Raw genomic sequence first — 23,420 nt, forward strand, 5'->3', positions numbered from 1 at the left:
ATTTCTTTCATAATTTCTTGAATTTTCCTTCATCAATTCCGGATTTTCCTTCATTAATTCTGGAATTTTCCTTCATTATTTTTTTGAATAATTATTATTGCTTTCATTAATGCTGAAATGATTTCTTTCATTAATGCTGAAACTATTTCTTTCATTAATGCTGGAATTATTTCTTTCATTGATTCTGAAATTATATCTCATGAATTCTGCAATTGTCTCTTTCATTAATTTTGGAATTATCTCTTTTTCATTAATTTTGGAATTATCTCTTTTTCATTAATTTTGGAATTATCTCTTTTTCATTAATTTTGGAATTATCACTTTCATTAATTCTTCCACTAATTTTGGAATTATCACTTTTATCAATACTGTAATTATCTCTTACATTAATTCTAGAATATTTTCTCCCATTAATGCTGACATTACCTTTCTTTAATACTGAAATGATAACTTTCATTAATTTTGGAATTACCTCGTCCAAACTGAAATTATTTTTTCATTTATTGTTTTAAACTACTGTTTATGCCATAAGAAAATAACGGGAAGGGGTGGGGGAGGTCGTGTTTGTTTTCACCGAGAGTCACGTGATGTTCCGACGAAAGATATTGGGGGACACGGTTCTCAGCACTGCCAAGGCGGAGACCGCTGACGCCCTACTCTCTGCAGAGGCTTGATTTATATGCTGTTGGTGCTGCCATTTAATCTCGAAATTTCAGGCAACTCATGAGATGATGAAAGAGAGATAGAGAGCTTCTTTGTCATTTTTTGGCATGAAATTTTTTATGAGACGAAAATTTCGGTAACAAAATTCGTACATTTGCAACAATCGATTTTATGTAGAAAAAATAATTTCTTTCAACAAAAACATTCGGACAATATGGATGATAGAACAAATAAGTGAAAACATGGATTATGTGGTCTTCAGATAGGGTTACCAGATTCAAAACTGAAAAAGGAGGACGCCTTGTGCGAACCTTAGGCAGTGCCGTCTTAACGCATGCCTTTCCCACCCCGGGCCGTGCCCGAAGAGCCTCAAGAGAAGAGGTGCCTCAGAAAAACGAGACGTAGGTGAATTTTTCGAGAATTTTCCAGGTAGGGCCTCCAAAAAATCCCTTGGCTCGGGGGGGGGGGGCTATGATGCTATTACGACGATCCTGCCTGTCAGCCCTACTCTTGTGGAAGTCATGAAATTCTAGTAATTTATTCCTTTACTTCTATTAATTTACATTAATTACACAAAAATAGCAATAAAAAATTCGAAAAATGATCAGTTATCGAATTGCAACGTATATTTGATAAAGAGATGATGAAGCGCTTTAAAAGCATGTCAAAATTTTATGACTGTTCAATATGATTCGAGCCTCGATGTCAGCAACTGGACCACGCGCTAATTATTATTAATAATCTATGAATTTTGTAAAATTAATTTAAATCTCATTCCCTCTCAATGGATATCGTGTTTGATTACGATCCAGACTTTAAACGCGTTCCTGAAATAATGAAAAAAATGAGTGCAGTAAAATGCGTTCTCTCTGAAAAAAAATTCCCCTCCAAGATTTCTGTTCGCAACTCGAAAAGTTTGTAAGTCGGGAACAACTACATAAAATGTTTTTAGAGGGAGAAGAACATTTTTTTTTTTGCATTGGGCCGCGAAATTCTCCTGAGCCCGGACCTGTCTCCGATTTTGAATTTAAATATCTCAGGGAATAATGCAGTTTAAAACATGTGATTTGTTTGTTGGGCTCAGAAGAGAAAGAACAACAACTTTCTGATTGGAAATTAGAGTGTGGGGGGGGGGGGATCGTACAAAAGTTTAAATTTTTTATTTTGTGTACGCTGTATTTTGATCCTCAAAACTCGTACAGGGCGATTTTTGGTCATATTTTGGGAATTTTTAAAATTAGAACCATAGCACTACGACGAACGGTTGATGAGATAAAAACTGTACCAACACTCCAAGGAGGAACCATTGAATCTTATAATGGCCATCATATTACCAATAGGCAGGGCCGCAACTAGTGGGGGGGGGGGGGCAAGCGCATTACGAAAGGGGGCGCAAATTCAACCATTCAACCTATCCTTAAGCATTACGGGGGGGGGGTGCCTAAATGAGTAGTTGCCCCGGCTAACCAAGTATCCAGTTGCGGCCCTGCCAATAGGTATCTTATTTCTGACGATTCACCGTTATATATATATATATATATATATATTGGGTGTTTTTTTCTTTTTAGAACACTGTCAAGTTTGTAATTTACACCTGGTAGCATTTCTTTTACTTCTATGGATCAAACTACACAGTTCATCCACTAATGACCCACAAAAATCATGTCCTTATTGTGTAGAACTTGGTTTGCTGCATGGGGCCCATCTGGTCACTTTTGGCAACCAAGTGACAATTAGATCTGGTTCCGATTTTCAAGAGTAAATATCCAAATAGGTAGGTAGGAATTTTTAGCTATAGGTAGTAGTGCCTCTTTCAGAAAAATCACTTTGTATGTGGGCGTATGATGATGTTAAGACAGCCGTGGGCGTACTTTATGAAAATTGTGAAAAGCTAATCGAGAGAAAAACTTGGCAATAATGTGAAGTCTAGTTTGCAATATTATTAGTTTCTCTCATCTTTTGTGCCATTCTTTGTGATAATGATCTTCAACTATACAATCAAGTGTTCTTACAATTTTAGGATCTTCTATCGGATGATCGATGTTGAAAAAAAAATCGTGTATTAAAAAGAAAATACCATATGATATCTTTTTCTGGTGCCCCTTTTGTACTGATGCCCTAAGCACGTGCTTATTTTGCTTAATGGTTAATCCGGCCCTGTGACTGCGCACATGATTTCTCTGGAATATGAATGTTTCAAACAAATATTTAAAAATTTTTCACACGTATTTTAGTTCATTTTTTTAAGTTCATAGTATGGCTACAACATGAACCTATATCCTTGATACATTATTGAAAACGATGTGAAAGGTTGAACTTTTCAATTGTGATTCATTTCTGCGTGGCTACTCTCTCATTATATACTACTTTTATTAGCATGAAGAGAATAAAATGAATACAACTGCTTGCTACCACTGCTTATCACTACAAGAATGCATATTTTGGAAGCTACAACTGACATTTTCTCAACGAAACCATAATAATTTACACAAAAATAAACTAATTTGGAAATAATACAAATTTCATCCAGTACAGTAACTTGATGACATTGTGCCGTCTTCAAGCGCAGAATTTACATTGATTGGAAATAATTTATTCAATTTTTTTTTACTGTATTCTATTACGTTTATTTTGCTCTTTCGTTATTTTCATAAATTAAAAATTAATCAAATTAAATTCAAACATATTTATATACTTCAGACAATTTCTGAATAACTATCTTCTAATGGAAAAACGGGCGGGGGGGGGGGGTAGAAAATTATTCATGTTCGCAAGAGGGAGCCATAGGAATGAGAAATGGTTGAAAGGGGGCCCCATGGACAAAAAAAGGTTGAGAACCACTGGCCTAAAGTACCAAAGGACGTATAGAGGTGTCGCGAGTTCAATTCCCTGTTCGTCCTTGCCAGAAAAACTTCCTGACACAGGGATGACACCTCTGAGGCAAAAAAATTGCTGCAGCACGGAGTTCCCCCATCGTGGGGTTAGCGTGCCTTTCGATGAGTATAAAAACAAGCCTTCTTCGGAATCGGCAATAAATTGTAGGTCCCGGTCTAATTCTAATTAGCCCTCGTGTGCAGAAAATGACCGTGGTGCGACAAACATTATCAAAGGACCAAGTAATTTTAAAACATATATTGATTGGCGCTAAATTGAGTTTATGACGTGGCATTTTATGTTAGCGCGTGCATCTATATCACCGGTTTCTAATTTTTCCGGAGTTCTGCGGAACCCTCGGGGTTCCGTGAAAGTTTTTTTAGGGTTCCGCATAATTAAACGCCACGGAACCCTCAAACCCTCAAAAACCCTGAAACCCGAAAAGCTTTCTAAGAAGAAATCTTACTCCCCTTTTTGTTTTGTAAAAGTGGTGAACGTCCAGATTTGGTTTATGTGTACTTAGTCACACATAAAATACATAAAATAACTAAGTATTTTCTTACTCACTTAGAAATGAAGTGGCGCAAGCTGATAAAATAACCTACACATGGCTACAATATAATTTTCCTGACACGATAATTGCTAGTAATTTTAAATGCAATTTTTTTACCTTGAAAATTTTTTTCAAAGAGACTTACACCACTTGAGTTCTCAACCCCGCCCCAATAGTGTCGTTTTAAAAAAATCCAGTCTACTTGGATCACTGATGACCTATAGAGTGTGCGAGCATGTGAGTGACTATAACAGTGTGCAAAAGTAAGTGAGTGACTATAACAGTGTGCAAAAGTATGTGAGTGACTATAACAGTGTGTAAAAGTATGTGAGTGACTAAATGAATGACCTAGTGAGCGAGGAAAAACAGTAACCAACAGAGTGCGAAAGCATGTGAACTACCAAATGAGTGACTATTAGACACGGAGGCATATTTACGGGGTGGGTGGGGGGGGGGGAGAGCTAGGCGGGCTATAGTCCAGGGCGGCTAATTTAAATAAGTAGTCAAGAAAACTCGACTGGAATAGGTGAAGCTCACCTATAAATCCGCCTTAGGAGGTGCCATGACAAAGCCCTCATCGCAGGGCCAAAGAAAAGTAACATTCTCCACAGAGGAATGTGACTTTTCTTTCCAATTATATTTGCTTGGTATCTGTAAGTAATAAATTATTGTCAAACCCTAAATTTTCAGATACTTTAGATATTTTATTACACTTAAGATGCTTTAAGATACTTTATTGTCACTTCAATCAGAGGTGTATTTACACAGAGGCGTTTAGCAGGCTTTAGCCCTGGTCGGAAAGTCCAGAGAGGCGGAAAATTTTATGAATGAACAGTCAAGAATCACTTCAGAGTAAAGAATTAGACTAAAGTTCATTTATACGGTAACTTCGGTCTTGATGTGAACAAACCACTGCGAAGGTTTTAACAACTGGCTGTTGCGAAGATATATTTTGGAAAGAGAGAAAATTCAACTGCCCCTGCGGGGAATCGAACCAGACGGCCGAACCAGACCCAGGCCAAGCTCACAACTGCTGACGCTGCCACCAGATGGCGACTTATACAAGGATGACGACTTGAAAGGACGTGGTTTGATTCCCCGCAGGGGCAGTTGAATTTTTTCTCTCTTTCCAAAATATATCTTCGCAACAGCCAGTTGTTAAAACCTTCGTATGGTAGCGGAGAGTGACGTCATCCTTGTATGAACAAACCACTGTACCAATTTTTGATATCCCTCCGCATCCTTTATCTGTATTGGTTGTAATTTTACCCGCCCCTTCATTACGTCTTAAGGAACACGTGCGTTTTTTCTCCTCAAACCAGGAAAATTATTTTATAACGAACATATGTATAGAGATAAAAAAATTTCATTGTTTTCCATATTTCGTTGAAATAAAAAAAACCAGTTGATAATACTAATTAAAATAGAGAGAGAGGCGTCAAAAAATAATTCCAGCCGTGGTTTTATATATTATGTTTTTAATAAAAGGCCGAGACTACGTCAGTGAGTGACTAAACCAGTGACCAGGGCCGTCTTAAGAGCATCATGGGGCCCCGGGCAAAGTGGTTTTTCTGAGGCCCTACCTTGTAAATTCTAGAAAATTTCAACCGGATCTCATTTTTGTGAGGTCCCTCTTGTCCTGAGTCCCCCGGGCCGTGCCCGGGTGGGCCCATGCGTTAAGACGGCACTGGCAGTGACCTAGAGAGTTTACTAGCATGTGAATGATGAAGAGATTGATTCTCAGAGAGCAAGGGACCAAGTCAGTGACCGACCAAAAAAGTGACACAAAGGGTTCGCAAGCATGTCATAGAATAAAACAGACTGCAATCATGTGAGGGACGAAAAGAGTGACCAAGAAAGTGTGGGACCCAGGGCCGGATATTGAATCCTGCGAACTACGCGGCCGCAGATGCCACCAACTGAAGGAGGGCGATTTTTTTTATCACCAGTGCACTTGAAAAATGTTCAGAACCTCCCCTGGAGGGACCAGGGAACAACTAAAAGAGTGATCAAGAGAGAAAGAGCGAAAGGTTTTGGAAACTGTCACAGATGAATAATTTTTTGGGAGAGGCTGTTTCATAATATTAAATTAATAATATTTAAATTCACATTGACCCACTGGAAGGATTTCCAGTCCCTTGGGGTCACAGAGTATCTGTGTCATCGTTATGTTATTTTGTGTTTTTCTCAGTTGTTTTGAAATTGTTTTATGTGTGTTCAGTGTCCAAAAAAAAAAGAAGAAATTACTGAAAAGTTGAGGATCAATAACTTCTGAAATGTTTGCTTATTGAACTTTCATTATCTATATATATAAAATTGATTTTCTGTGTGTCTGTCTCTGTGTGTGTGTGTGTGTGTGTGTATGTTCTCTATACAAATCTACAATTTTAGATCAATCGTCGCCAAATTTTGCATATATACCAAATGGGACTCGACTTGAACGATAGGCTACTTTAAAATTTCGTCAGAGCAGGGCAAATGCCCCAAACGGGCAAAAAAACTGTCCGGCAACAATGGTTTTTGATCCTCAACAATCACTTTCCGAACGTTTACTTTGGTTACCGTGGTTCCCTAGCAATGCGTTTAAGACGTGTGTATGCCTTTAGAACGGTTCGTCACTTCTTTAATTCTGTTAGTATATGCATATGTATAATAGTTTATGCGTTTATAATGGTTTGATCACGTGATCCAAACAGCCTCATTGAAGAAAACCCGGGCTGCACCGGGTATTATAGCTAGTTTAATCGATAAAATTAGTGTCATTTGTTGACATTTATAATGATATAACTTTTAAACGAGAAAAGCGCTTAATTCGTACAAAAATCAATCAAACGTTAATAAGTCTTAAAATAAATTATTTCATTGATAATTAAAAATTTCCAAGAATTTGTTGGAATTATCAAATACCAATTAACATTAATTTGAATTAAATATGTTTATATACACACACGCAAAATTTGATATGCGGATGCCGCCTTTCATGTAAATATGCGATGCGCCTCAATTTATAATTAATGAGATTGTTTCTTGAAGAACATTTAAGTTCTCTGTGATGTGCAGCAGAACTTTATCTCTATCCTACTGTTTTTGCAATTTTAGTCAAAATTGACAATGCCCCGCATGTATTTATCCGCGATGAAGCGTGGTCAGCTTACGGTTACCATATTGCAATGTCTCATATTCCCCCCATGGTGGAATTCAACTTGCTGTGAACATTAATAATAACATTCCAAGAACAAAACACCGCACGTTTTTCATAACCACGCAATCCAATCATGAAACTTCTTTCCCAAAAATGCAAATAAATCATCACACCACTGATGAATTCTCTAATTTCAGACACGGAAATTTCTACCGCAAAAAAAAAGAAGCGAAATGTTCAATTTATTTTTTTTAGGCGTGAGGAAGAAAATAAACTGCACAGGGCATCACATGATTATCATCCGGTTCACTTTCAAGTGAAAAACAAAACCTGCTTTTATTTTATGTGGTTCAATGTTGACCATTATTTTTCCTACTGCGGTTTGACGCGTCTAATTAGCTGGGGGCCAGCTTAATTAGAATGCCTTTTCCGCCATTTTTTTTTTACTCATAATCTTCTATAAAAGCAGCGATAACCGGGAAAAGGATGCCCAACTAAAAATTTTATTATTATTGTTACTTTTATTTCGGACCCTTCTTCCTTATATTTATATGCATCGTTCATTATTTTTTGTTGCCTTCCCAAAAAACAACATAACACTGCATATCATTTCTTTTCATCCACCGGTGGCAACACCAGTTCTCTACAAAAAAATATAACAGGAAGAGTTGGTGGTTCCCAACCCATGATACCCAATGCTGCTACTTATTTATCGGGCTTGCAGGGCGTGGGTTTTTTTTTTTTTGGTGAAGAGTTAGTTGCCTGATGGAGCTTTTTTTTTTTGGATGGGCGTGTATGTGTTGCCTTTGCATGTGGGGTGTAGGAGCACACTGTCTGTAACGTCTACATACTTCCTAGATGTGAGGGACGAAATTAATTAAGAAGAGGCATCTCAGAAACGCACGCACCTGCGGATCCCGGGAGTCCCTGAGATGAATATACGTACATGTATATAAATGTATCAATTATACATACAAGGGGGGATGAATATAAATTTCGGATGTGATAGTGTTTAGGTCAATTCTGCCTCTTGGACGTCTAGAAATGTCGTGGGAATTGGTGGAATCCTGTTGATTCTGATGCAGGGTTCAGTATTGGCAGCATCTAAAATTTCTCACTTATCAAATCGTGGGTCCCCTTCAAGGCACGAATAAATTTCTCTAACCCCTCACACCAATGGTTCTCAAAATGGGTTCATGTAGCCCCTTTGCAGTCCTGAGATATTTTAAGTGGGCCACAGGTGAAGGGGAAGCCACTACAAGTGTCAAGGGGGGGTCACAAAGAGCTGTGAAGAAAAAAAGGTTTGGAAAAATTTTCGGGGAAAATGAGACTACTTCAGAATCCAGCAGAGATGTCCATGGACCCAAGGCTATCCTAATCCATGTCCCCATCTGGGCATGTCTCATGGTCGCATCTCTTGGCCATAGGGGGCCTTCATGAAGAGATCAGTACTAAGATTATCGAGTGTGAGTATTTTATTTCATTTCATACCATGCACCGCCCAAGATCTATCGACCATTGCCAATTTAAGCCATTGCCCCGGATGAGGGGGCTGAGCATGCATTATTATGCATATAAAATACATTACATGAATATAAACACATTATTAAAAAAGTATATACAGATTTAAATATTTCTATTATACAAAATTTATATCAATGAGCTCTTATGATGTCTTTGTAGCTCTATTGAGCCCTTTGTTGTTCTCTGTGGCCAGGGGCCAGGTCCTGAACCCCTTTTTCCCTCTTTGGCTTCGAGTGTGAGTATGTAAATATGTAAGCTGTGTACTTCTCGCCAGCTGAGTGTTCGACCCCAGAACATCACTTTGCCCGAGGACCTATGATGTTGAGATGGCCATGCATATAACTCTCACAAGAAGGAAGATCACTGAACTCTAACCAAAAGTAGGCGCGGACCTCTGGTAATGTGTCAGGAGGGGCGATTTATTGAGTAAGTTCGTTGTGGATAGTCCCGTACTCATGGCCCCCACATCCTGGAGCAGGGCCCCTAGGCTGGGATATTTTGCGGGCCCCTTTATGGTGGATTTATAGCGTAAAAAAACAAAAAAAATAATGAAAATCGTCCCGGGCCCCAGGGCCTGTGCCTTGCCAGCCCACCCCTTGTGGGGGCCATGTCCGTACTTTACACAGACCTACTTTTGCTATATAATACGGGAGGAATGATCACCTCCCCAACCTGGTCTTGTGTTCCAGAGATCGAACTTATTCATAAAATTTTTGTTCATTATAAGTTTAGTTTGGACTAAACTCTCTCGATTCAATAACTAGAAAAGATCTCCCTTCTGAATGAGAGTGGGGGGTTGCCCTGGGTAATATAGTGGGGGCCACGAGAATAAAATAGGATCTAAAGGTGGCCATGGGCTAAAAAGGTTGGGGAACACTGTCTTACAACTTCCCAATTTGCGGTACTTACCGTACCGGACATTTCTCACAGTCAGAAAAAAAAAATAGCATTCCACTCTGAGGAATGTGACTTTTTGCTTTCCAATTATCTTCGCTTGGTATCCAGTCACCTGTACTTCACAAAAAACCAGTGTAGCATTTTCAAGTTGTGTTGGCTTCTCCAACGTAGGGGCTAGGATGAATTTGCACTAATGAAATTAGTGATTTCATTTACCCCGGCGTACCTTGTACAGTTTTTGCTTGTCTTAGAATTCAGCAGGTGTGCGAATGATTGTTAAATTATATTTTATGCCATTTCTGCCGATCTGGGAACATTTTAAACTACTTTTACCGGACCACAAGTATGAATGGGAAAGCCAGTCTGACACCAAAAGCTCACTAAATCGCACAAATGGTCGTTCCGGTCATGGGCGTGACAAGTACCCAGGCATTTCACTAGTAATATTTCAGTTTCTTACGATAAATAGAGTACCTAGTCTTTCTTTGAGGACGTGGTGGAGATAATTTCGTTTCTCAACACTACGCAAACCTTGAATTGTGGTACGAGGACCTTCACCGAGCATAAACTCGGTTTATGCCATCGGCAATTGTTTATACCATCGCTTAATGGTCTGAGCGGTAGGTTCAACACAAGGTATTGTCGAAGAAAAGCACGATGAACAGTTGTTATGGACTCACACTTCGCGAAGCTTAGGACGCAAAACGATTTCTGTTGTGTAATCGCCATCCTGACAAACACTGAAGTGGCGGCCGAAGGAAGAGCATTAGCACTACCTGTCGGCAACTGCGTGAAACTTGAGATTTCCCTCCTTCTACCTATACATTATTCGATCAAAATGGATTAAAAGCGGAAATAGTTATGCTTTTTTCATTTAAATCGGATGATTCTTTTTGAAACACTCTGTATTATTATGAGTTATATAAAATAGAAATAAAAAAGTGATGATGATATATATTATGGGATAATGAAGGTGAATGATGTTAAAAATATTGTGAAAATGTGTGTGAAAGAGATATGATCGATGAGAAATGTATATACAGTGGATTCCCCCGCTTATAATGTTTTTTTTAAAAACCGCCATGAAAAATCGTTTTAAGCAGTGAAAACACTTTAAACAGGAATTCTTAATGAAAATGAGCCGTACTAATCGGGGAAAACGTTATAAGCGGGACCGTTATAAACGGGATAGACTGTATATACTAACATTTAAAATATTACGATGATATATACATACACACAGTATTTACATTTATGAAAGAGTAGTATGATGCTTATATAGTGAAATTATGGATAATCTAAAATGAGTACATGAATTATTTACACATGATAATCCTTTTATGTCAGGCCTAATGACCGTAAGAAAGTTTTTAGTTCTAGCAAATCTGAGTCTTTGTGTATAGGGCATATGGAGTGATTTCGCTCAAATGTTGAAACTCTGATTCATCCAATGATTGGGTAAAAACTTCTAGCAAGTTTTTAGGCATAATGTGTGATTGTTTCGATACGCGAATCTTTTCTTATATCTTTATTTCTAATGAACCTCGGAGCAGTGAGAAAGTGACGGATAATGGCATTTTGAAATCTTTCTAATTTGACGCGATTAGTTTTACTCGAGTACATCCAGACCGGAGTGGCACAGAGCAAAACCGGTCGAATCGCCATTTTGTATAAAGTGAAGTTTGTTAGAGATTGCGAGATAGATCGAGTGTGGCAAATTTTTTTGAACATGTATTTTGCTTTTTTTTTAGTTCACAATGAGCTCCAAGAGATAAACGCTTGTCTAAAATTTCACCAAGGTATCTAGCAGTGTTAACAGGCTCACAACACGTACACGCACATTTCCGGCATGTACCAATTCGTTAGAAATTCCGTACAGGAATGTGTAGGAGGTGCATGTACGGTTGAGTAGTAGTGTTAATAGGTGAGATTTGAGTGCCATTAATTGCTGTAGTAGCGTCAAGAGATAAGTTCTTTTTGTCAGTGATCCACATTAAGATCGATTTATAATATAATCGATCTAAAGTTCGACTCTAGTACTTTCATACCAGTTCTCGACCCGGTAAAGCGTTTCTAGAAGATTTCCAAATTATTTTGTGGGCACTCTGTTTGCAGAAATTATGATCAAATCGTCTGCGTACAGATAGGGCCGTAATACTCTTAGGAGCTGTAGAGAAATCATTCATTTGAAAATTGTGTAATAACGGCTCAGGGACACTCCCTTGTGCTATAAGGCTATGGCGGGACGTGAGTTTGAAACTGAGTCATTGATTTGATCCTGGAAAGATCGATCCCAAAGACACTGTCCCGTGAATTCTATTAGGCGGTGAACTAGTTTGCACGGCAGGCCTTATCGTGCCACAGTACATCGGAAACTTTAAACAACGAAAATTACCATATTACTAATCTCAAAAAAATAATTTTCGTATAAAACATACATTTTCGTAGCAGTCAACAGACAAACAAATATCCAATTTTTTATTACTTTTTTAAAAATTATATAACCGTCCACAACCGCGGTACATCCCCCATTGACACATTTACTGCTTTACGTCCGAAGAGATTGGTGGCTATGTCGAACTGTGCCGCAGGGCCGTCTTAAGAGCATCGTGGGCTTCCGGGCCAAGTGATTTTTTTTGAGGCCGTTCCTCGCAAATTCTCGAAAAATTCAACTACTTCTCATTTTTCTGAGGCCCTCTTCTCTTGGGGTACCCGGGTAGGCTCATGCGTTAAGACGACGCTGTTGTGCCGTCTAACTGAAGATTTTACGTGAACAAAGTATGAGGAACGTAATATTTTTTCAGACACTGCCTGGTAATTCGGAATTAGTGAAAGAAATAATTCCAGAATACCAACCAATGAAAGAAATAATTCCAGAATACCAATGAAGGAAATAATTCCAGAATATGAATGAAAGAAATAATTCCAGAATACCGATGAAAGAAATAATTCCAGAATACCAATTAAAGAAATAATTCCAGAATACCAATTAAAGAAATAATTCCAGAATACCAATGAAAGAAATAATTCCAGAATACCAATGAAAGAAATAATTCCAGAATACCAATGAAAGAAATAATTCCAGAATACCAATTAAAGAAATAATTCCAGAATACGAATGAAAGAAATAATTCCAGAATACGAATGAAAGAAATAATTCCAGAATACGAATGAAAGAAATAATTCCAGAATACCAATGAAGGAAATAATTCCAGAATACCAATGAAGGAAATAATTCCAGAATACCAATGAAGGAAATAATTCCAGAATACCAATGAAAGAAATAATTCCAGAATACCAATTAAAGAAATAATTCCAGAATACGAATGAAAGAAATAATTCCAGAATACGAATGAAAGAAATAATTCCAGAATACCAATGAAGGAAATAATTTCAGAATACCAATGAAGGAAATAATTCCAGAATACCAATGAAAGAAATAATTCCAGAATACCAATTAAAGAAATAATTACAGAATATCAATGAAAGAAATAATTCCAGAATACCAATGAAAGAAATAATTCCAGAATACCAATTAAAGAAATAATTCCAGAATATCAATGAAAGAAATAATTCCAGAATATCAATGAAAGAAATAATTCCAGAATACGAATGAAAGAAATAATTCCAGAATACGAATGAAAGAAATAATTCCAGAATACCAATGAAGGAAATAATTCCAGAATACCAATGAAGGAAATAATTCCAGAATACCAATGAAGGAAATAATTCCAGAATACCAATGAAAGAAATAATTCCAGAATAAAAATTAAAGAAATAATTCCAGAATACGAATGAAAGAAATAATTCCAGAATACGAATGAAAGAAATAATTCCAGAATACCAATGAAGGAAATAATTCCAGAATACCAATGAAGGAAATAATTCCAGAATACCAATGAAAGAAATAATTCCAGAATACCAATTAAAGAAATAATTACAGAATATCAATGAAAGAAATAATTCCAGAATACCAATGAAAGAAATAATTCCAGAATACCAATTAAAGAAATAATTCCAGAATATCAATGAAAGAAATAATTCCAGAATATCAATGAAAGAAATAATTCCAGAATACGAATGAAAGAAATAATTCCAGAATACGAATGAAAGAAATAATTCCAGAATACCAATGAAGGAAATAATTCCAGAATACCAATGAAGGAAATAATTCCAGAATACCAATGAAGGAAATAATTCCAGAATACCAATGAAGGAAATAATTCCAGAATACCAATTAAATAAATAATTCCAGAATACCAATGAAAGAAATAATTCCAGAATACGAATGAAAGAAATAATTCCAGAATACCAATGAAAGAAATAATTCCAGAATACCAATTAAATAAATAATTCCAGAATACGAATGAAAGAAATAATTCCAGAATACCAATGAAAGAAATAATTCCAGAATACCAATGAAGGAAATAATTCCAGAATACCAATGAAGGAAATAATTCCAGAATACCAATGAAGGAAATAATTCCAGAATACCAATGAAGGAAATAATTCCAGAATACCAATGAAGGAAATAATTCCAGAATACCAATGAAGGAAATAATTCCAGAATACCAATGAAGGAAATAATTCCAGAATACCAATTAAATAAATAATTCCAGAATACGAATGAAAGAAATAATTCCAGAATACCAATGAAAGAAATAATTCCAGAATACCAATGAAAGAAATCCGTAATTCCAGAATACCAATGAAAGAAATCCGTAATTCCAGGATCAGTTAAAATTATGAACTGATGGAGAATTCAAAACTAATGAAAGAAATACGTTATTGTCAGAATTAATGAAAAAATACGTTATTCCAGAATTAATGAAAGAAATACGTCATTGTCAGAATTGATGAGATTTTTTAATTCCAAAATTAATGCCAGAAATAATTTTCAAATTGGTGAAAACCTTTAATAATTAGTGGCCCGGGGTCTCATTGGTCCCACACCTGTTAACATACTACTGATCCCATTCTATCCTTTTCTATTCTTTTACCTCCGGCCGAGTTCGAGTGTCAGTGTTCGTGTTCCAACACCAACCGAATACACTGACACACGAACTACTGCTGTCCGTCCAAAAAAGCAAAGAAATATTTAAAAATATATATTAAGGAGAGATGGGTACTACTATCACACTGTCTTCTCCGGCCATCATGACGGCGCCATCAGGTCATTAACGACCACATTATGTAATTATGAATCCTCTCTTCCCTAAGGAGAAAGAGAGAGAGAGGCATTTGCGAGATTATTATTCCAAGGGACTCCCATGTCGCACATTGGAATCATTCGGCCATGTGCCTGTCGCGAGCCTCTTGGCCGGACTTCTTTGGCGAGAATGGATGTCTTTTTTTACTCAAAACGCGAACTAAGACGGCGAAATCGTTTCGTCTTGAATGTGTGTGAGGCCGAACCAGAGATGTTTCCGCGAAGTGTTAATTGCCACTTTGCGTTTTGGATGTTTCGGTTCCGAGCAGTTTGGTTTCCGTTTAGCTCATTATCAATTCATTTAGCCGCAGTGGCTTTTTAATAGTTCACTGGAAGAGACTGTCTTTAACCAAATCTCTCACGTGATTTCTTTACGAGTCGATACAGTCTCTGTTTTGATGCTTTTTTGAGTATAGTGTGACCACGGGAAGATGGAATCTGACGTTGTATGGCCTGCATGACAAAAAAAGAGAGGGTCCATTCTTCAGGAGGGAGAAATACAAGTACAAACACAAAGGTTGCGCCAGAGAAATTGCCCAACTGAGGTGGCTGGAAAAAGATTCCCATAACAAATATGGATGCCAAATATAACTAAACTGGGGGAGAAAAAGAAAATAAACGTCCTCCAGGGTTGCTACTGGAGTTCTTTCCTTTCCCCATTTCTCCCTGCTCAAGTATGAACCCTCTATTTTCGTGATGAAGGTCATACAAGGTCAGAGGTCATCTTTCCGTGGTCACACTATACCTAGAGTTGTATTTCTTGTTTTGGATGGATTTGCAGTAGTTTCCATAATTATAGGTGATTAGGTGAGTAGGACATTTACCCCACCCTCTTCGGCATTTCACCTGCCCTGACAGAAAGAGTGACCAAGTGAGTGACCGTATGAGTTATTGAGTGAGCGATAAGCGAATTTGGCATTCAGCTGCGGATATTTCGCACCGGACATTTCGCCACTTGTATTAATATTATGTGGGTTATGTCACTCACAATGGTCATTCACTGAACCACACAGTCACTCTCACATAATCATATGGTCACTCACTTGGTCATTCATACGGTCACTCACATGGACATTCATACGGTCACTCACTTGGTCAATCATATGATCACTCATACGGTCACTCACTTGATCATTCACACGTTCATTCATTCAACCATATGGTCACTCACACATGCACACATACGGTTACGGTCACTCACTCATACAGTCAATTGCACACTCACTTGGTCATTTATACGGTCACTCACTCGCTCGCTCATACAGTCAATCGCGCATTCACTTAGTCACTCATACATAATTTCACTCATACGATCGCTCATCCACTTATACGGTCACTCACCTAATCACTTGGTCACTCACACGGTCAGTCATTCATACGGTGACTCACACGGTCCGGGCAGGCGAAATGTCAGGTTAGGAAATTTCCGGGAGGTGGGGGGGGGGGGAGAAATGTATCGCTGACGAAATGGCAGAGGCGAAATTTCCGGATCTCGCTTAGCCGTAACGTACTTACGTTGCCACAGTTATGCTTTTTCGCTTTATCCTGGTGATACCACCTGCCTTCCGAATTCGGAGTACTACTTTCTTAGTGGTAGAGCACCATTTAAAGACAATTCTTGTAGAATTCGCAGGAGCACGTTCATTTTGGAGACGCTCCCCGCCATCAAGAAAAAATAGCACGATACAAAATACAATTTGCTTACGTTTGGTTTCCTTAATTGGCTTGTTTGTACATTTTGTTTTGCTTCAAGCAAACTATTCCCTATTCGTTATCGCCAATGTAATTTCTATGCGAGAAACATTCTGGGGTTTTTCGTTGGCAACATCTATCCTCGAAATAAGGTGAATTTAAAAAAAAAAAAGCGAAAATTGTGTTTAGTCTCAAAAATACGCTTCTGTTTACATAATTATTACATGTGCCAATGGCTCGTAGTTTCGGTTTTGAGACAATTCGTTCTGCCCTTCGGTGGAGTTTTTTTACCCAATGGATTCCGAAACTAATTCGCTGTTGGAGCGATGTTTGCACGAGGGTTTTCTTGGAATTTTTTCTCTCGTCCGCATTAAGATAAAGTTTTACTAATTATGAGAGACGTGACGAGTATGTATGCTTATTGAATCAGGGTAAAATAATCAGATTACCGACTCAAGGGCAAATTCTTTCAGAGATGTTTCGAATTTTGATAGAAACTTACATCTTAAGATAGCAAATATAAAGTGCAGTTTAATAATTAAGAGCAGGGAAAAGCATTTCTCATATACACGGTAAATACGGTTTAAAAAAAAAAATCTGGTTATTATACATAATAACCGGTTATTAAGCATAATTGTCGATCATTTTGGTAAAGTTTGATCAATTTCCTTAAATTTACCATTATCACTGGCGATTTTGCATAGTTACAAATTTACCAAGCAATTTAGTTTTTATAGGGTTGGAGAAAAAAATAAACGGTAAATTTAATAATTGATAAATTTGATTAATTTCCCGAAAATTAATCACTTTTACCGGCGATCATGCATAATGCCCGAGCGCGTCGTTGGTAAACATGATGAATCGTACTTATATGATATGTTATCCATGATAATTCAAGCAGAAGGTTGTATCATTATACCGGGGGTACGATAGTAAAAATTGTTATCATTATATTGTGGTTTGGCTATATTTATCACACATATTAGACTCATTTTAAATTTTTTTTTCATATTTACCAAATTCACCAAATACATTATTACATGATTATGCATAATCACAAATACAGGCGGTAAATTTCAGATATTTATCAAATTTACCAACGACACTTGGTTACTAAGCATAGTTAATCGCTTACGTCACCCGTGACACAGTTCCAGAACACTTAAGCGATCCGTGGCACATTTAGAGATCTCTTGAGTGACATGTGGCACAGTCTCAGAGCACTTAAGCGGTACCTAGTGCGGTTTTACCCAAGTTACCCGCGGTCCATTCCCAGATTACTTAAGTGATCCGCGGCATAGTTACGGATCACTGAAGTGATACGTGGCATATTTCCAGATCACTTCGATCCTTGAAATATTTAGATATCACTAAAGTGGCAGTTATCAATAGGGAGAATGTTAGTTCAGGTGCCGACAAACTAGCGAAAGGTTTTTCTCGTTTTTGGCGCACCGATTAAGATGCCATTAATAATATTCCATATTTTCATAAAGGGTGGTTGACGACGTAAACATTATTGCATTATTCAAAGCCCCCCCCCCCCTGTCATCAAAAGTCAGCAAATCCGAAACTCCCCCCCCCCCATCGATGCTGACGTAATACTTGAATGGCCTCTGTATATAAACACCCTTAATGTAACGAATGGGCACATAGACATAGACGTACGCAGAATTTTCTCGACGGGGGGGGGGGGTTCAGATTTTTTTCCCCTTCTGGGGGGGGGGGGTTTACATTTTTCTCCTGTAAAATAACACTATAATCTTGGCTCGTGGGGGGGGGGGGGTTAGAACCCGAAAATCCCCTCTTTGCGTACGCCAATGAATGGACATGGATATACACATATAAACCATGTTTCTTTTTTGAAGTTAAGAATTGATTTATGAAACGACCGAGAGGGCGGTGAAAAACTTGGGATATGACGCACGGGAAAAAATAAAATAATAATAATACTGTAAATGTGTGCAATCTTTTTTGGTCTACCACCCCTACCGTTATCAGATTTCGCAACACCGAAATGAGAACGCACGCTCATGTCCGAATTGGCACCGACAACTCATCTCCGTTTAAAACAGATGGCACCACTATTATATTGAAAAACAACAATTTAGCTTTCCAACAGAAAAACACAGCCGCTATTTCTATTTTCTTTTTCTGGTTTTTGCCCATCAGACCTACGCATCCTAATTGACCGCATGTTCCTCTCTTACGTTGTTTGGAAATTGCTGATCAATTTTCATCTTCTCCACCAAATCGATCTTGAGTTTAATAAGAAAATATTCAGTTATTAATTAGCCATAAAAATAAAAATTAAATATTCAAATTGTTTGTGAACTATTGTATTTTACGCTATTCCCAAATAGTTGAGCGAGCGATGGTATATTCTTGAGATCGCGATGCCGTGGTCTTGTTCATACCATAAATGAAACCGCGGCTATAGACTGCTAGAATAACATCTGCCATGCTTTAACGCAACTTGGGTTCCCGTTTTCTGCGAATTTCGACCATGTTTTGCCCTCCAAAAGGCCAAATTTTTCTGGTGGCAGGGCCGTCATTTCAACTTTTTCCGGGAGGGAGTGGGGGGGGGGGGACAAAGCACATATACTCAATGTATGTAAACTGAAGAGCCAAAAAAACTGGTCCAGGCATGCGTACGCAAATAAAGAGATATGGAACCAATCAGAGTACGGCGCTGCGGTCGGCAACGCCTATATAACACAACAAGTGTCTGGCATAGTTGTTAGATCGGTTACTGCTGCTACAATGGCAGGTTATCGAGATTTAAGTGAGTTTGAACGTGGTGTTATAGTCGGCGCACGAGAGATGGGACATAGCATCTCCGAGGTAGCGATGAAATTTGCATTTTCACGTACGACCATTTCACGAGTGTACCGTGAATATCGGGAATCCGGTGAAATATTAAATCTACGACATCGCTGCGGCCAGAAAAAGATCATGCAAGAACGGGACGACTGACGAAAATCATTAAACGTTACAGACGTGCAACCCTTCCGCAAATTGCTGCAGATTTCAATGCTGGGCCATCAACAAGTGTAAGCGTGCGAACCATTCAACGAAACATCATCGATATGGGCTTTCGGAGCCGAACGCCCACTCGTGTACCCTTGATGACTGCACGACACAAAGCTTTACGCCTCGCCTGGGCCCGACAACACCGACATTGGACTGTTGAGGACTGGAAACACGTTACCTGGTCTGACGAGTCTCGGTTCCAATTGCTTCGAGCTGATGGACGTGTACGGGTATGGAGACAACCTCATTAATCCATGGACCCTACATGTCAACAGGGGACTGTTCAAGCTGGTGGAGGCTCTGTGATGGTATGGGGCGTGTGCAGTTGGCGTGATATGGGACCCCTGATACGACTCTGACAGGTGACAGGTACGTAAGCATCCTGTCTGATCACCTGCACCCATTCATGTCCATTGTGCATTCCGACGGACTTGGACAATTTCAGCAGGACAATGCGACACCCCACACGTCCAGAATTGCTACCAAGTGGCTCCAGGAACAATCTTCTGACTTTAAGACACTACCGCTGGCCACCTAAATCCCCAGACATGAACATTATTGAACATATTTGGGATGCCTTGCAACGCGCTGTTCAGAAGAGATCTCCATCCCCTCTTACTCCTACGGATTTATGGACAGCCCTGCAGGATTCATGGTGTCAATTACCTCCAGCACTACTTCAGACATTAGTCGAGTCCATGCCACGTCGTGTTGCGGCACTTCTACGGGCTCGCGGGGGCCCTACACGATATTAGGCAGGTGTACCAATTTTTTTGGCTCTTCAGTGTGTATATATATATATATACAATTTTTTTAGTGTATTTTCAAAAGCCGGGAGGGGGGGGGGGCCCTAAATGACGGGCCTGTCTGGGGGAACTCGCTTTTAACTAAACTGCGTATCAGCATACTCGTAGCCTGAAATTTTGACGCAGAATTCTTTCACATGTTGATAGAAGTATCTGAAGGAAACAAATGGTATTCATCACATGTACTGGGCTGCTTAAGCTTGCCGGAATATTAAAACAAACTGTACACCACGAGTGTTCAACGCATTGCCCGCGGGTCCGCATTCGACCCTCGGAGGATGTTGTCGTGGCCCACTGATCATTTTCAGAAAATGGTCGAAGATATTGAAAAATGATCAATTCTAGAAACAATGAAAGAAATAATTTCGGAATTAATGAAAAAAATAGTAATCCTATAAAAAATGGGAAAAAAAAGTAATTATAGAATAAACTAGCTATAATACCCGGCGCTGCCCGGGTTTTCTTCAATAAAGCTTTTTGGATCACGTGATATCTCCTTCTTTCTTTGAGGGATATGCAAACCCTGTCTAAGTTAACCAATATGGCGACTTCATGAAATAAACAAATCTAGATTTAAAGAAACATGGAAACGAATATCTTTTTTCCTTTTTTAAGGGGCGCGCTAGGTATTTCGATTCCCCCCTTTGAACTTCAAGTTATCCATCTCTGCCTGTTTCTGCTTCCGAAAATGCTTAATTATAAAGCGGTGGAATTTTTTCGATGCACTTTTTACGGGCCCGTAATTTTAAAACATCCTAAACCATATGAATTTATGCAGTTGAATATAATAAGATAATAAGGAGACATTAATTTTCATGCTTGAGAAGATACAAATAAAAAGTTTAAATCAATGTTATTGCCTGGATATCCAACTCGAAAGAAAAAAGGTCCGGCCTAATTACTTCATATTTAATCTCCTGGGCTTCGTATGCCTAAGCGAACTCAATATATTTCAAAAATCGAGAATTCAATACAATTTTTAAAATTATTGATGTGGCGGAAACCACACTAAATTTCCGCATTTCTACAGTAAAATCGGCAATTTTAACACTGATTGCTATGGGGATCATCCTTTGCCTTACCCTCAAAGTGATGCTGATAATGGCGTCTATTCAAAAAGCTCTCATTACTGGGAGGATTGAAAAAAGTGGCAAACCATTATAAAGGCACAAATTATTATACATACATTTGCAACATTAAAGAAGTGACAAACCATTGTAAAGGCATATGCACATCTGAAACGCATTGCTAGGGAGCCACGCTAACCAAAGTAAACGTTCCGAAAGTGATTGTTGAGGCCCAAAATCATTGTTGCCCGACAGTTTTTTTGCCCGTTTGGGGCATTTTCCCTGCTCTGACGAAATTTTAAAGTAGCCCATCGTTCAAGTCGGGTCCCATTTGGTATATATGCAAAATTTGGCGACGATCGATCCAAAATTATAGATTTGTATAGAGAACACACACACACACACACAGACAGAAAATCAATTTTACATGTATAGATGAAAGAAATGGTTCGCGCACGGGAGCAAATTGATAAAAACTCACAATTAATGAAGGAGAAAAAAAAATCCAGAATTGATGAAAATTCAGAATTAGTGAAAGAAATAATTTTGGAAACAAATAATTTCAGAATTATTGAAAACAAAAAGGTTATAAATCCATGAGAGAAATAAATTCGTAGTTTGTGATAGGGGCCATTCAAGTATTACGTAAGCAGATTTTCAGCCATTTTTTACCCCCCCCCCCCCCCCACCAAAGTTTCGTCAGCAGCTTAGAATATTTCATATCTTCAAAAAGGGGTGATGGATGACGTAAGCAACCTTCAAACCCCTCTCCCCACCTTGTCATCAAAAGTCAGCAAATCCGAAATCCCCCCCCCCCCCCCCGATGCTGACGTAATACTTGAATGATCCCATAGAAATTATTTCAAAATCAAAAATCAACAGATAGATAAATGGGTAATTGCGTAATTATTGAAAAAGAAATGATTTCAACATACATTGAGAAGGAAATAATTTCAGAATTAATGAAATGAATAATTGAAGAATCAGAGGGATTTCTGATTAATCTCAGAATTAATTAATTTAATCAGTAATTAATCAATATTTTTTGAGAATTAGGGAAAAATTATTTCGGAACTCATCAAAATTAATAATAAATAAAATAATTTCGGAATAATTAAGTCTTTAATTATTTTTGTCCTTGTTTAACTCGAAGGCCTCATTGGCCCTATTACGATGTCACTAAATTACATGAGTTGGTGGCCCGCGGGCTCCGTGGGAAGTTTCAATTTGGCCCGCCGTATTTGAAAGGTCGGAGACCCCTGCGAATAACCATTCAGGATAGAGCACGACCTCTCATCGCAAGTCCGGCAAAGACGTTTCTTCTCGAAGCCTCTTGTAGAGACTAGGGTTATCAGATTCCGAAATCCAAAAATGAGGACGCACGTGCCGGAGTGCACGTTTGGCAGCGTCACTTACATACATCTACAGCAGATGGCGTCTCCATTACTAAGAAAAGCAATTATTTTCTGACCAAAAAAGACAGCTTTCAACGCTGTATACAGCGTTTTTCAGGTGCTGCTTTGAAACTGAGAGTTAAGGAATGTATAGTTCATTTTGAAAAGTATATAAACTGGCAGGTTCGTATTTCCAGCCAGGTGGAGGGGACCCCGAAATATCAATTAGCCCTGGGCTCGTGATGCTATTGAGACAGCCCTGGATAGCCCCTTCTAATTTAGGCCGCGGCTAGAGCTGTTGCAAGCGTACAATGGTACTGTATTGATCAATGGGCCAATATTGCCACCTGGGGGAGGGGGAGGGGGGGGGGTGAATGGAATGGAATGATTCATGGGCGGTAAAAGCTATGGGTATCGTTTTGGTTCCTATGGTACGAATGACTTGAGTTGGGGGAAGGGGTGACAGAAAGTATGGAAAGCTATGCTCTAGATCGTTGTTTTTCGACCGGAGTGCCGTGAGAGGATTTTAGGAATGTCCCGAAATATTTCATAGAAAATTAAATAAACTA

This window comes from Pholcus phalangioides, unplaced genomic scaffold, assembly GCF_987345545.1.
Source record: "Pholcus phalangioides strain wild (caught in Gottingen) unplaced genomic scaffold, Ppha-v1.0 ptg000008l_1, whole genome shotgun sequence".
Classification (NCBI taxonomy): domain Eukaryota; kingdom Metazoa; phylum Arthropoda; class Arachnida; order Araneae; family Pholcidae; genus Pholcus; species Pholcus phalangioides.